Raw genomic sequence first — 14405 nt, forward strand, 5'->3', positions numbered from 1 at the left:
CCTATATCCACAGCATACATTCTAATTCTGATATTATAGGGTCAATTCATAGGGGAACCTTTACTATAACCGACATACCAAAACTGAGGGTACTGCACTTAGCAAACAAATATACTAAATCATTTACAACATTAGAAATTATACTGAACAACATTTTGACGTGTTCAAATGATTGCCATTCCAAGGAAAAAAATAACTTTTCTTTCAACCTGATCCCATTTTCATTATCTTTGGATCTGAATTTAAAAATCATGCAGATGATATTACACTTGGTTTAAATAATACTTTAGGCATACACAAACAGTGTCCAAATGCACATTTTAATCAGACACAAAATCTATGGTTCAAAGTCATGAACAGTTTTATTTAGCTATTGTCTTTCTTGGTATGAAATGGAAAATGACAAACATCTAAACGTTGGGCATAGTTGTCACGTCCTGACCTTAGTTCCTTTTGTATGTTTCTATTTTAGGTTGGTCAGGGCGTGAGTTGGGGTGGGCATTCAATGTTTTTGTTCTATGTTTGATATTTCTGTGTGTTTGGCCTAGTATGGTTCCCAATCAGAGGCAGCTGTCAATCGTTGTCTCTGATTGAGAACCATACTTAGGTAGCCTGTTTTCCCACCTTTGTTTGTGGGTGGTTGTTTTCTGTTTAGTGTATGTCACCTTGCAGAACTGTTTCGTTTCTTCCATTCACTTTGTTATTTTGTTTTGTGTGTTCAGTTAATAAATTAACATGGACACTTACCACGCTGCGCATTGGTCCGATATTTCATACTCGTCGTCAGACGACGAATAGATCCGTTACAATAGTCAAATTGTGACAGACAGTTCTATACCATTTACTAGTAATGGAACAGCTTTAGAATGCAAGGTAAACCTAGTCAGATTGCAATGACTTCATAAAAGCCAGACGGCTTTCAGCAACAACAAAAAAAGGATGACGATACTTAGCACATTCTGATACTGAAAGCTGTACAGTATATAACTGAGATTATTATTTTCATAAGCTGCTCTCTGAGATATGTTGTGCAATTAGCTTCCATTGTCTATAACCAAAAACATGTTTTTGAATCATTTAGTTTCACTCCTTTATACATTTGCTCATTTGTCATGCAAACATAAAATGTGCAAAATCATCCTGATTGTTGTGAAGAGGTAGAATGTCTCTAGAGACTCAGACTGGCTATATAGCTATATAGTTTAACTAGAGAGAATGCTGAAACAGGTAGGCCATACATTGAGTTTAGGCCCCATTCAAACAGACCCCATCATAGAGAAAGGTCAAAAACAACATCCTGTTTAAGAACATATTTGACTTACTATGCAATTGAGCGTCTGCTTTTTTCCCACAGCGTTAACACTTTCACTGATAGATGACGATGATCATAAATGTTAACATACAATCTTGCCCGGCAACAGAGTTGTTGTGTTCCTCCGGCCACTAAGTTACTATTTCTAAATGAATAGGACCATCAGTCTGTGTTCCATACTGTACTACAAAGCAACAGATAACTACAGTATGAATGGAGTTCTGAGCTGCAGCTTGATTCTCTGCCATTCTATGTATTATGTCCATGCCAGCACCCAACACCATGCACAGAGCACACATTTACCAAACAAGAACACACATTTAACAAACAAGTCAAGAACAAAACATGCAACACAAAATGTGCATATTTTGACCCTGAAGTCAAATGTGTACTGAAGTCCAACAATAATCATTTAAATTACGAGGTGGGGTAAAATAAAAAGAAGGTGAATTGAATGACTGTAAAAGAATGCACATGAATACAAAACAATGTGACTACAGGTTTTGAAAAGAAATGTATGGAACCAGTAGATAACTAATGTAAACAAACAACATACATTTTTGCTGTGCTTTTTCACTGAATTTCGTATTTCATAGTAGGGGTTGATGAGTGCATTTAGTTGGATTGCAGATAAGTCCCTGCTTCACCGTTACTTGTTACAGGCAGTGCAAAGTATTGGATGCTACTAAGCAAAGATACTATATGGATGGTATAGTGGTATATTATAAATATAAAAGTTCAAACGATGGATTATCTTGTAAAAATCCACCTCAGACTCTTAGTGGGTGTTTTTCCCCCTTATTTGGCTTGGTTTCACCACTTAATACATCTGCCTTGTTAACCATGTTTCTGCTACGTTATCATTTCACTCAACTCCCTTTATACATACTTTGAGTAAATGAACCAAACTAAAAAGGTAAGTAAGCATCAAATCGAGACTGGGCATAGTCCTGAAATGACAATGTAAATATTGATGTGTTTTGGAAGCACATGCCACTGTTTATGCCACTGTTTATCCAGGTCATAGAACCACTCACTTAGCAACAGAAAGAGAAGTGGAGAGGCCATAGAACACCTATACCTGCAATGTCATGTGAATTACATTAATTGATGTTACAATACGCTGAGGCACTACTTTGCAAAAGGTGAGTTTTCCACCTTATTATGTCAAGCGCTATGAGCACCTAGGTGGAAAAGCGCAGTATAAATCCAATCAATTATGACAATCATATAATGAAAAGTAGTGTAGATTACTTTTGAATTCAGAAAATCAATCTTCGATTTAGGAGTGAGCTATCTCTTTTGGGCTAATTTGTGGTATATGTTTTTGTCTTACCGATTTGCTTCGAGGAACATCTCCAGCTCTTTGCGAGCTTGGTCCTCGTGGTCCTCGTGCATAGTGCTCTCTGAATATCCACCCATCTCCAGCTCTTTGCGAGCTTGGTCCTCGTGCATAGTGCTCTCTGAATATCCACCCATCTCCAGCTCTTTGCGAGCTTGGTCCTCGTGCATAGTGCTCTCTGAATATCCACCCATCTCCAGCTCGTTGCGAGCTTGGTCCTCGTGCATAGTGCTCTCTGAATATCCACCCTTCTCCAGCTCTTTGCGAGCTTGGTCCTCGTGCATAGTGCTCTCTGAATATCCACCCATATCCAGCTCTTTGCGAGCTTGGTCCTCGTGCATAAGTGCTCTCTGAATTTCCACCCATCTCCAGCTCTTTGCGAGCTTGGTCCTTGTGCATAGTGCTCTCTGAATATCCACCCATCTCCAGCTCTTTGCGAGCTTGGTCCTCGTGCATAGTGCTCTCTGAATATCCACCCATCTCTAGCTCTTTGCGAGCTTGGTCCTCGTGCATAGTGCTCTCTGAATATCCACCCATCTCCAGCTCTTTGCGAGCTTGGTCCTCGTGCATAGTGCTCTCTGAATATCCACCCATCTCCAGCTCTTTGCGAGCTTGGTCCTCGTGCATAGTGCTCTCTGAATATTCACCCATCTCCAGCAGGTAGTTAAGAAAGAAATGCAGCTGAAGAGAAAAACACACTCGCTCAGAGATGAGGGATACCAAATAGATTTAATCTATACATGGATTTCCCTGGCTTGTATCGATAACCTGAAAATAATGCATTTGCAATTGTGTCATTGTATTAGACGTTTGACTTCATGAGTTCTGGAAATGTGCATGCATAGTTTGTTTCCACTGGATGGCGATGTGGTCAGAAAAACAGTTCCATACAACTGGACAGACTGGACAGACATAATGTACATCACACAATTAGGAAATAAAAGATATACACTGGTAGTGAACCCACAGAGTTTCTAAACCCATAGGCGCAACATTGCGAGACTTCCGGGAACACTTGTGAAACAGACCAAGCAGACCAGGCTGGGGTTTGAGAAGTCATTGGGCTCGTTTGAGTGATAAGGCTAAAGAAACCGACTGCAGACGGAAGTCGAGGAGTGAAGTAGGGGAGATACATCTGCAACAGCTGAAAGTCAGACATTAAAGTGGTTTTCCAACAGCAAGGCTCAGATCAACATGGGAGTGTTGCCATTTTAGGGCTAGAGCCTTTTTTTCTCAATTTCCGCCTGACTGATATGCCCAAAGTAAACTGCATGTTGCTCAAGCCCTGAAGCCAGGATATGCATATAATTGGTGCCATTGGAAAGAAAACAGTTTGTAGTTTGTAGAAATGTTAAAATAATGTAGGAGACTATAACATAATACATATGGTAGGAGAAAATCCAAAGAAAAACCAACCAGAATAAAACATTTTTGAGAGCCCATGCTCTTACAATGGAAAGTATGGGGAAATAATTAAATCAAACTCCCAGTATTCAATTCCTATGGCTTCCACAGGGTGTCAGCACTCTACGTTCAAGGTTTCAGGCTTGTTTCTTAGAAAACAAGTAAGAAATTTGAGTTTTAGCACTGGGACATACTATTTGAAATTTGTGTTTGGGCGCACGAGGAAGACAAGGTGTATTTGCTAATATCGGTTTTCTTATTGAACATACTTCTTTCCATATTAAATATTATAGTTTGATTACATTTTAGGGTATCTGAGGAGTCAATAGAAATGTATTTTGACTTGTTTAAAAAAAGTTTAGCGGTAGATTTTTGGATTCCTTTCTCTGCATGTTGAACGTGTGGATTACTCAAATCGATGGCACCAACTAAACAGACTTTTTGGGATATAATGAAGGATTTTATCTAACAAAACGACACTACATATTATAGCTGGGACCCTTTGGATGACAAATCAGAGCAAGATTTTCAAAAAGTAAGTGAATATTTAATTGCTATTTGTGAATTTATGAAACCTGTGCCGGTGGAAAAATATTTTGATGTGGGATGCCGTCCTCAATCCCATGGCATGCTTTCGCTGTAATAGCTACTGTAAATTGGACAGTGCAGTTAGATTAACAAGAATTTAAGCTTTCAACCGATGTAAGACACTTGTATATACCTACATGTTTAATATCCATAATTTTAATGATTATTTATTTGAATTGCGCTCACTCCAGTTTCACCCTAAGTTGTCCCGCGAGCGGGACGCCTAGCCCTAAGAAGATTTATGAAAGTTTTTCTTTATAATGTCGAAATAAACATGTCTCCAACCCACATATCACACACTCACATACTGGAATCATGTGTGTGTACATTGTAAATCAATTGAGAGAGAGAGAGACTCATATCACATTCATTTGTAAAATCCACTGTATACATGAATCACGGCAAAGTTTTTTTCCTTTTTCAGTCATGTCTTTGGTCACATTCGCGTGGGTCAAACATGAACACCCTAGGGATTGGTTGATAATAAAGCCTCCCACAATGCAGACGATGGCTGCAAGGTGAAGTTGATGAAGAGCCACTGCAGAAACTTGCAGTGGACTGCAGTTAAAACTTAATAACCCTTGATCACATGATTTATGTCAAGTTTACGCAGTCTACATGTAGGCGCAAGTCTGACAATTTTTATCCCCATAATGCAACACTCTGTTACCAGGTTGACTCCCTCAGGCAGTAGTATCCGACTGTAGACAAAAGTTGCCAAGTGAAATTGGGAGGTGCATCTGCGTCAGCTGAAAGTCAGACACTGTACTGAGCAAAACCCATTGTGATTAGAGCCGATATATCAGACCAGAAAAGGCCAATATCGGTCCATCGGCCCTTCTCGATCGGATTTGCAGATAGTTCCTTCACAAAGCAAAACTGCTGCTATGCCAGCCGCCACAAGCTCATTCTACAACTGAAAGGTGCAGTATTGAGAAAAGGTTGAATTGACACAGTAACCAAAATGTAACTCCTGTTGTAAATAGTTTAGTTTAATTCACTAATAATATGGCTTGTAGCTAGATAATCAGATAGCTATGTGACTTGTTAGCAAAGATTATGAATATTAAACTTTATCTGCGATGTTAGCTAGATATATTGCTACTATGGTAGTTAGCTGGCTAGATAAACATGGTGCTAAGATATCAGATAGGAGCTAATAGCCAACATAGCTAGCTAACGTTAGCTTGTTGTCATTTTGAACATGGCAACGAGCCATCTGACTTGTGGTGTAACGTTAGCCATTTACTAGTTTGCTGATATGACCAGCCGCAATTGTATCCATAAATTGACAGATAGTTGGATTAGAGGATTGTCATAATAGGGAAAGAAAGAAGTGTTTTAAAATGCCTAAATAAAGGTTAGCAATAGGCCTACCTAAGAATTTTCCTGCATGTTTATGGACCATAAAGATGAATATTAGCGTGTGTGTGTGTCACGTTCTGACCATAGTTCTTTTGTGTTTTCCTTGTTTTAGTATTGGTCAGGACGTGAGCTGGGTGGGCATTCTATGTTGTGTGTCTAGTTTGTCTATTTCTATGTTTGGCCTGATATGGTTCTCAATCAGAGGCAGCAGTAGCAGTAAACAGCAGCAAGTAATGAGTGATGGAGAGAGATGTGAGGCGAAGCTCCAATCGTAGCAGTGGGAACCTGACCATTTATTGATAGGTAGATGAACTAGCCAATTAAGTTGCTTCAAATTTCAACCTGGCAGCTGAGTTGTTTAGAGATGCATCCTAAGAACTGAAACAAATATTTTTTTCCTGATCATGGAAAATGACAAATACTATACTGAGACCAGCCACCCGGACAGCTGATGAAACCAAAGAATTTATGCACAAACTGTCAGAAACCATCTTGGGGAAGCTCATCTGCATGCGTGCTCGTTGTCCTCACCAGGTCCTTGACCTGACTGCAGTTTGGCGTCGTAACCGACTTCAGTGGGCAAATGCTCAACTTCGATGGCCACTGGCACCCTGGAAAAATGTGCTCTTCACAGATGAGTAGCTGTTTCAACTGTACCGGGCAGATGGTGCCGTGTGGGCGAGCAGTTTTCTGATGTCAATGTTGTGAACAGAGTGCCCCGTGGTGGCAGTGGGGTTATGGTATGGGTAGGCATAAGCTACGAACAACGAACACAGTTGCATTTTATCGATTGGCAATTTGAATGCACAGAGATACCATCACGAGATCCTGAGGCCCATTGTCGGGCCATTCATCCACCACCTTCACCTCATGTTTTAGCATGATAATGCACCGCCCCATGTTGCAAGGATCTGTACACAATTCATGGAAAATGTCCAAGTTCTTCCATGACCTGCATACTCAGCTGCATACATGGTCACCCACTGCGCATGTTTGAAATGCTCTAGATTGATGTGTACGACAGTATGTTCCAGTTCCCGCCAATGTACAGCAACTTCACACAGCCATTGAAGAGGAGTGGGACAGAATTCCACAGGCCACAATCAACAGCCTGATCATCTGTATGCAAAGGAGATGATGCGCTGCATGAGGCAAATGGTGGTCACACCAGATACTGACTGGATTTACGATCCACTCCCCTACCTTTTTTTAAAAGATATCTGTGACCAACAGATGCATATCTGTATTGCCAGTCATGTGAAATCCATAGAATCCCTGTCATTCGAATGAAGAAAAGATGCCGATTCAGGGGACGCGGGTCCGGGTGCCTTGTGAGAATTTGTGAGTGAGTGTGTACTAGCCAACATGCAATCATTGGTGAATAAACTGTGAATAAACTGGATGAGCTCCGTTCAAGACTATCCTACCAATGGGACATCAGCCACCCAGTCGTGGCTGAACGATGACATGGATAATATACAGTTGGCTGGGTTTTCCGTGCATCGGCAAGACAGAGCAGCTACCTCCGGTAAGACAAGGCGCTAGCTGCCCTACTTTGAGGCAAGCAACACTGAAGCATGCATGAGAGCACCAGCTGTTCCTGATGACTGTGTGATCACGCTCAGGTTAGCCGATGTGAATAAGACCTGTAAACAGGTCAACATTCACAAGGCTGCAGGGCCAGACAAATTATTGTCTTCACTGACATTTTCAATCTGTCCCTGGCCGAGTCTATAATACCTACATGTTTCAAGCAGACCACCATAGTCCCTGTGCCCTGAACAACAAGGTAACCTGCCTAAATGACAACCAATCCGTAGCACTCACGTCTGTAGCCATGAAGTGCTTTGAAAGGCTGGTCATGGCTCACATCAACTGCATCATCCCAGAAACCCTAGACCCACTCCATTTTGCATACTGCCCCACTCATCCACAGATGACACACTCTCTGTTGTACAACACACTGCCCTTGTCCACCTGGACAAAAGGAACACCTGTATGAGAATGCTGTTCATTGACTACAACTCAGCGTTCAACACCATAGTGCCCTCAGAGCTCATAATTAAGCTAAAGACCCTGGGACTAAACACTTCTCTCTGCAACTGGGGTAAGGTTAGGCAACAACACATCTGAGACGCTGATCCTCAATACGGGGGCCCCTCAGGGGTGTGTGCTTAGTCCCCTCCTGTACTCCCTGTTGTACTCTCTGTGTGGCCAAACACAACTCCAACACCATCATTAAGTTTTCCGACGACACAACGGTGGATGGCCTGATCACCGACAATGATGAGACAGCCTAGAGGTAGGAGGTCAGAGGCCTGACAGTGTGGTGCCAGGACAACAACCTCTCCCTCAATGTGATCAAGACAAAGGAGATGATCATGGACAACAGGAAAATGAGGGCGGAGCACACTCCCATTCTCATCGACGGGGCTGTAGTGGAGCAGGTTGAGAGCATCAAGTTTCTTGGTGTCCACAACGCCAAAAAACTCTCATGGTTCAAACACACCAATACAGTCATGAAGAGGGCACAACAATGCCAATTCCCCCTCACGAGAGTGAAAAGATTTGACATGGGTTCTCAGATCCTCAAAAAGTTCTACATCTGCACCATCAAGAGAATCCTGACTGGTTGCATCACTGCTTGGTATGGCAACTGCTTCGGTCTCCGACCACAAGGCGCTACAGAGGGTAATGCGTATGGCCCAGTACATTATTTTTGTTTTGTTTTTTACTTATCTATTTTTTACTAAACACTTATTATTTCTTAACTGTATTGTTGGTTAAGGGCTTGTAAGTAAGCATTTCACTGTAAGGTTTACACATGTTGTATACGGCACGTGACAAATGAAATGTGATTTGATTTGAGACTATGTTAACTTCTGTACTGACAATGCAGTGCCAAGCAAAACAGTGAAATGCTATGCAAATAATAAGCCATGGGTCACAAAATAAATCAATGAGGCGCTGAACAGGAAAAATAAGGCTTTTGAACCTGGAAATAGGGATGAGTTGACAGAAGGAAATTAAAGAGCTGATCAGGAAAGGCAAACACCAATACGAACTGAAGCTAGAAAGCAAGCTGCAAGCGTATAACATGAAGGATGTCTGGGATGGTATGAAGAAGATAACCAGCTACAGCACAACTACAAGTGATGAGGGAAGGGACAGAGCCTTTTTTCTCACCAATTTCGTGGGAATCCAATTGGTAGTTACAGTCTTGTCTCATTGCTGCAACTCCCGTACAGACTTGGGAGAGTAGAAGGTTGAGAGCCATGTGTCCTCTGAAACACATCCCAGCCTGGACTCAAATCAGGATCTCTAGTGGCACAGCCCTTAGATCACTGCGCCACTCGGGAGGCCATAACCAGTTTTTTTTTTTTACCAGATTCAATAAGAATAAGTACGATTTCTCAACAGAGCAACAGCAGATGAGGGATGTGCTGGACTCTGATCTGGGAAGCACTGAGCCCATGAGAATCTCTGAGAAACAAGTGGTGAAGCAGCTGAAGAGGATCAGTCCCAGTAAGTCAGCAGGGCCTGATGTTTTTAATGCCAGAGTACTCAAGGTACTAATGTGCTATGTATGTGCTATGTATGTGCGAATCAACTTTCATACTGCAGTATACAATATATTTCAACCCTAATACTATCAGATATTCCTACTAAATGGAAAACATACTATATAGTGAGGTAGCAGCCTATCTGTATCCTTTGCAATTTGCCTACCGCCCAAAACTGGTGTTGAAGATGCTCTGCTCGATCTCTTCTACAGAGTATATGAGCACCTGGAGAAACCCGGCTGTGTGGTGAGAACCATTTTCTTTTGACTTCTCCAGTGCTTTCAATACCACACAACCCCACCTGCTGGCCCAAAAGCTAAAGGACATTCATGTAAATCCACACACAATAAATTGGATTGTGAACTAACTGACCAATAGACCACAGTCTGATGACTGCTATAGTGAGCTGTGTCAGGAGAGGATACGATGCTCATCACAGGGATATAACGGAGTCCTTTGTGGAATGGTGTGAGGCCAATTAATTGGACCTGAATGTACTGAAGTATCAAGGAGCTAGTGATAAATTCTAGGAAAAAGAAAGATGCTTTTAATCCCATTTCTATTAAGAGATTGGCACTGTTGACTCTTATAAGTACTTGGGTGTAATAGTGGACAACAAACTGAACTGGAAGGAGAATCCTCAGTGTCATAAAAAGGCTGCAACTAAAAACACATATGGTTATGTACATTGACACACACCCACTCCACAGCACTCTAATGCAACACAGGAGCAGCTTTAGTAGCAGGTTCATCCTGCCCAGATGTTCCAGAGAGGTTTGGACTGTCATTTTTACCCACAGCTATGAAGCTTTTTAATGGGTGTAATTGATTAACTGTTTTGGGGTCTTTCTATTGGAAAATGTTGTTGCCTGTTTTCCCCAGAGTAGGATGAAAAACAACACTTGAATCAGACTATTATTTTAGGGATACTATGGTTGGTGCATGTGCCTTTGTCTTAATGTGTTTTTTCCCCTTCTTTTTTATCATGTGTTGGTCATAGTGTGTTCTGTCGTTGAAAGTCATTAATGATGCATGCTGTGATAAAACAGATGTTACATGTTTTCTCAAATGTTAGGAATATAAAATGTAACTTTGCAAACAGCTTGATAACTTGTAGCTACACAATTCCCTTCCATTCATGATCCCCTTTCTCATGTGCTAAAGGGTCATTGCTGAGGAAGGCCTGCAGGATGAGGAGGACCATGAGGTCATGGACTTCTTGGAGGAAGATACTTTTGATGAGGAGCTACTTGGTGAAAAAGAGGATGACAATTTTGAGACACACACAGATAGGACAGACAGGTGAATATTGACTGGTTTGAGAAGCAGCTGAACTGGTTCCCCCCTAACCCTCCCAAGTCGACGCTGGTGAAGCCTAAGCTAACATTTGGTTGATTTTCAGAACAGAAAGAGGGAAACTTCAATTTACTTGGTGACTGCTCTAGAAATTATTGGCTTTGTTACAGGAAAGATAGAAAGGAGAATATGATGTGGTTTGGTTGTGTGGCAACTTTTTATATAACCTTGATTTTGACATGGAAGACATATTGAGACCTAGGTATATTTTCCAAATGCGCCCTGTATAATACAATTTAAAATACACAGTAAACAAACCAATAAAATACACATATACATACAGTGCATTCTGAAAGTATTCAGACCCCAGGATTTTTTTATATTTTGTTACGTTACAGCATTATTCTAAAATGTATTCAATTGTTTTTCTCCCTCGTAAATCTACACATAATACCACATAATGACAAAGCAAAAACAGGTTTTTAGAATGTTTTGCAAATGTATAAAAAATTTACATAAGTATTCAGACCCTTTACTCAGTAATTTGTTGAAGTACCTTTGGCAGTAATTACAGCCTCAAGTTGTCTTGGGTATGATGCTTCAAGCTTAGCACACCTGTATTTGGCAAGTTTCTCAGATTCTTCTCTGCAGATCCTCTCAAGAACTGTCAGGTTGGATGGGGAGCATCATTGCACAGCTATTTTCAGGTCTCTCCAGAGATGTTCGGTCGTGTTATGGTCTAGGCTCTGGCTGTGCCACTCAAGGACATTCAGAGACTTGTCCTGAAGCCACTCCTGCATCGTCTGGCTGTATGCTTAGGGTCGTTCTCCTGTTGGGAGGTGAACCTTCGTCCCAGTATGAGGTCCTGAGAGCTATGGAGCAGGATTTCATCAAGGATCTTTCTGTACTTTGCTCCATTCATCTTTCTCTCGATCCTGACTAGTCTTCCAGTCCCTGCCACTGAAAAACATCCCCCCAGGATGATACTGCCACCACGCTTCACCATAGGGTTGGTGCCAGGTTTCCTCCAGACGTGACGCTTGGAATTCAGGAGTTAAATCTTAGTTTCATCAGACCAGACAATCTTGTTTTTCATGGTATGATAGTCATTTAGGTGGCAAATTCCAAGTGGACTGTCATGTGCCTTTTACTGAGGAGTGGCTTCCGTCTTACCACTCTAAAATAAAGGCTTGATTGGTGGAGTGCTGCAGAGATGGTTGTCCATCTGGAAGGTTCTCCCATCTCCACAGAGGAACTCTGGAACTCTGTCAGAGTGACCATCAGGTTCGTGGTCTTCTCCCTGACCAAGGCCCTTCTCCCCCAATTGCTCAGTTTGACTTGGCAGCCAGCTCTAGGAAGCAAATTTCGTCCATTTAAGAATGATGGAGGCCTGTAACACTCTGCCAGACCACTGACTCAAAGAGCCCTCATTCCCCCCTCCTTTATAGTAGAAGCCTCAAACAAGTTTCTAAAGACGGTTGACATCTAGTGGAAGCCGTAGGAAGTGCAATTTGACTCCATAGACACTGTGTATTCGATAGGCCAAGCTTTGAAAAACTACAAACCTCAGATTACCCAGTTCCTGGTTGGAGTTTTCTCACGTTTTCACCTGCCATATGAGTTCTGTTATACTCACAGACATCATTCAAACAGTTTTAGAAACTTCAGAGTGTTTTCTATCCATATGCATATATTAGCATCTGGGACTGAGTAGGAGGCAGTTTACTCTGGGCATGCTTTTCATCCAAAAGTGAATAGGCTGCCCCCTATCCCAAAGAAGTTTAAGTAATCAATCGTTTTTGTTTTTTTGCCTTTACCTCCCTTATCTCACCTCATTTGCTCACATTGTATATAGACTTGTTTATACTGTATTATTGACTGTATGTTTGTTTTACTCCATGTGTAACTCTGTGTCGTTGTATGTGTCGAACTGCTTTGCTTTATCTTGGCCAGGTCACAATTGTAAATGAGAACTTGTTCTCAACTTGCCTACCTGATTAAATAAAGGTAAAATAAAAAGTTCAAGGGAGGAGTGAAAACCCGCAGATATTCGGCCCTCCGTGGAATGAGTTTAACACCTGTGCTGTAGATAATCATGGCATTCTGCAGGATGGTCCATAATGCAAACAGGCTGTTCTGGTCCTACGTCTTCTGCTGACCTATTGCGTCTTCTGGTGACCTATTGAAAACAGTACAACAATGATATAGCAAATTAAGATGTGTGATGTATGCCTTTGGTTTTGATGACAAAACAAAAAAGCCAACACATCTGTGGAAGTTTGTGGCTTTCAGATTCCAACTCCAACTCTAACTGACAGATTGAGTACCACGTGCCTTTTGTTTTTCTTTTTTTAAGGGTAAGGAGTGGGCTCTAGATAGTTATATCAGCCAATCAGGGCTGTATGTAAATATATTAAAATGTGTATCCCCATGCCCATACAGTCAGACTGAGCATTTCAGTGGCCCAAGAAGGCCCAGGGAAAATAATAAAACATATATTTGGGAGTTATATGAAAAATATGAAAAAATAAACACAGTGATTTATTAGACAAAGTGATGATTTAACAGTATAATTAAAAAGACTGCATGGGGGCTTTAAACATGCTCACATGCACCTATCACTTCCATTTAAGTGATAATGCCCGAGAAGCCACTGTTTGGAGGACACCGTGTTGTGCCAATATATCCCCCAAACACCAGCTTCGAGGGCATTATCACTTTTATACAAGGTTACTGTTAGGAAATTATGATTAATATGACTGACAAAATCATTTTAAATGGAACTGTAACTAAGTAAACTTATACTCTGTTTTATTATATCTGGTTAACAATGAGTTCATAAGAAGGGATTGTGTGACACGGACAAGGAGTAATAAAAAGTTAATGAACACCATTCCAATTAGGCAGAAACAAATGGGTTGGGGACTGTGTAAACACATAAGGTCGTTAGCCTATGGTTGACCCTACAGAAATTTAGCGCTGGGGTTTTTAGATAAGGCAGTGAGTGCATTCCTCGGTTTTCTGTTAATTAAAACTGTCAGTTCAGTGGTGATCGATAATGTTGAGGGGTCAAAAGTTATCTGGGAGTGTGTTAGTAAGTTAGAATGAACTTTTCACCTTACTTTGTCCCGGTCGAGAGGAGGGGATTCTGTTAAAGCAATGAAATGACGTCATGATCTATGTATAAACTGCAGCATGCGATTAAATGGTAACGCGCTCCGAGAATAAATTATTTTACCTATTATTGAAAGACTGGTCTGCGTCTATTTTATGCAAACAAGAAATCTTACAAATTCTCATAAAATAGATTAAGGGCTTTCAATTGATGAAAGCACATTGGCATAATTAAATTACAGTAACAGTTATCAACATTAAAATAATCTTTGACATACTTTCAGAATTTTTATTTTGATGAATGAATTCGTACTGTTTCATCATTCCACAAGATATAGTCCCGACACAAATCTAGGATTGTTATCCAAGCCGGCTGGTCATTCTATCGGTTCGGTTGCCAGAGACGCAACCTGGTCGTTCA

This window comes from Oncorhynchus tshawytscha, linkage group LG06 (genome assembly GCF_018296145.1).
Source record: "Oncorhynchus tshawytscha isolate Ot180627B linkage group LG06, Otsh_v2.0, whole genome shotgun sequence".
Classification (NCBI taxonomy): Eukaryota; Metazoa; Chordata; class Actinopteri; order Salmoniformes; family Salmonidae; genus Oncorhynchus; species Oncorhynchus tshawytscha.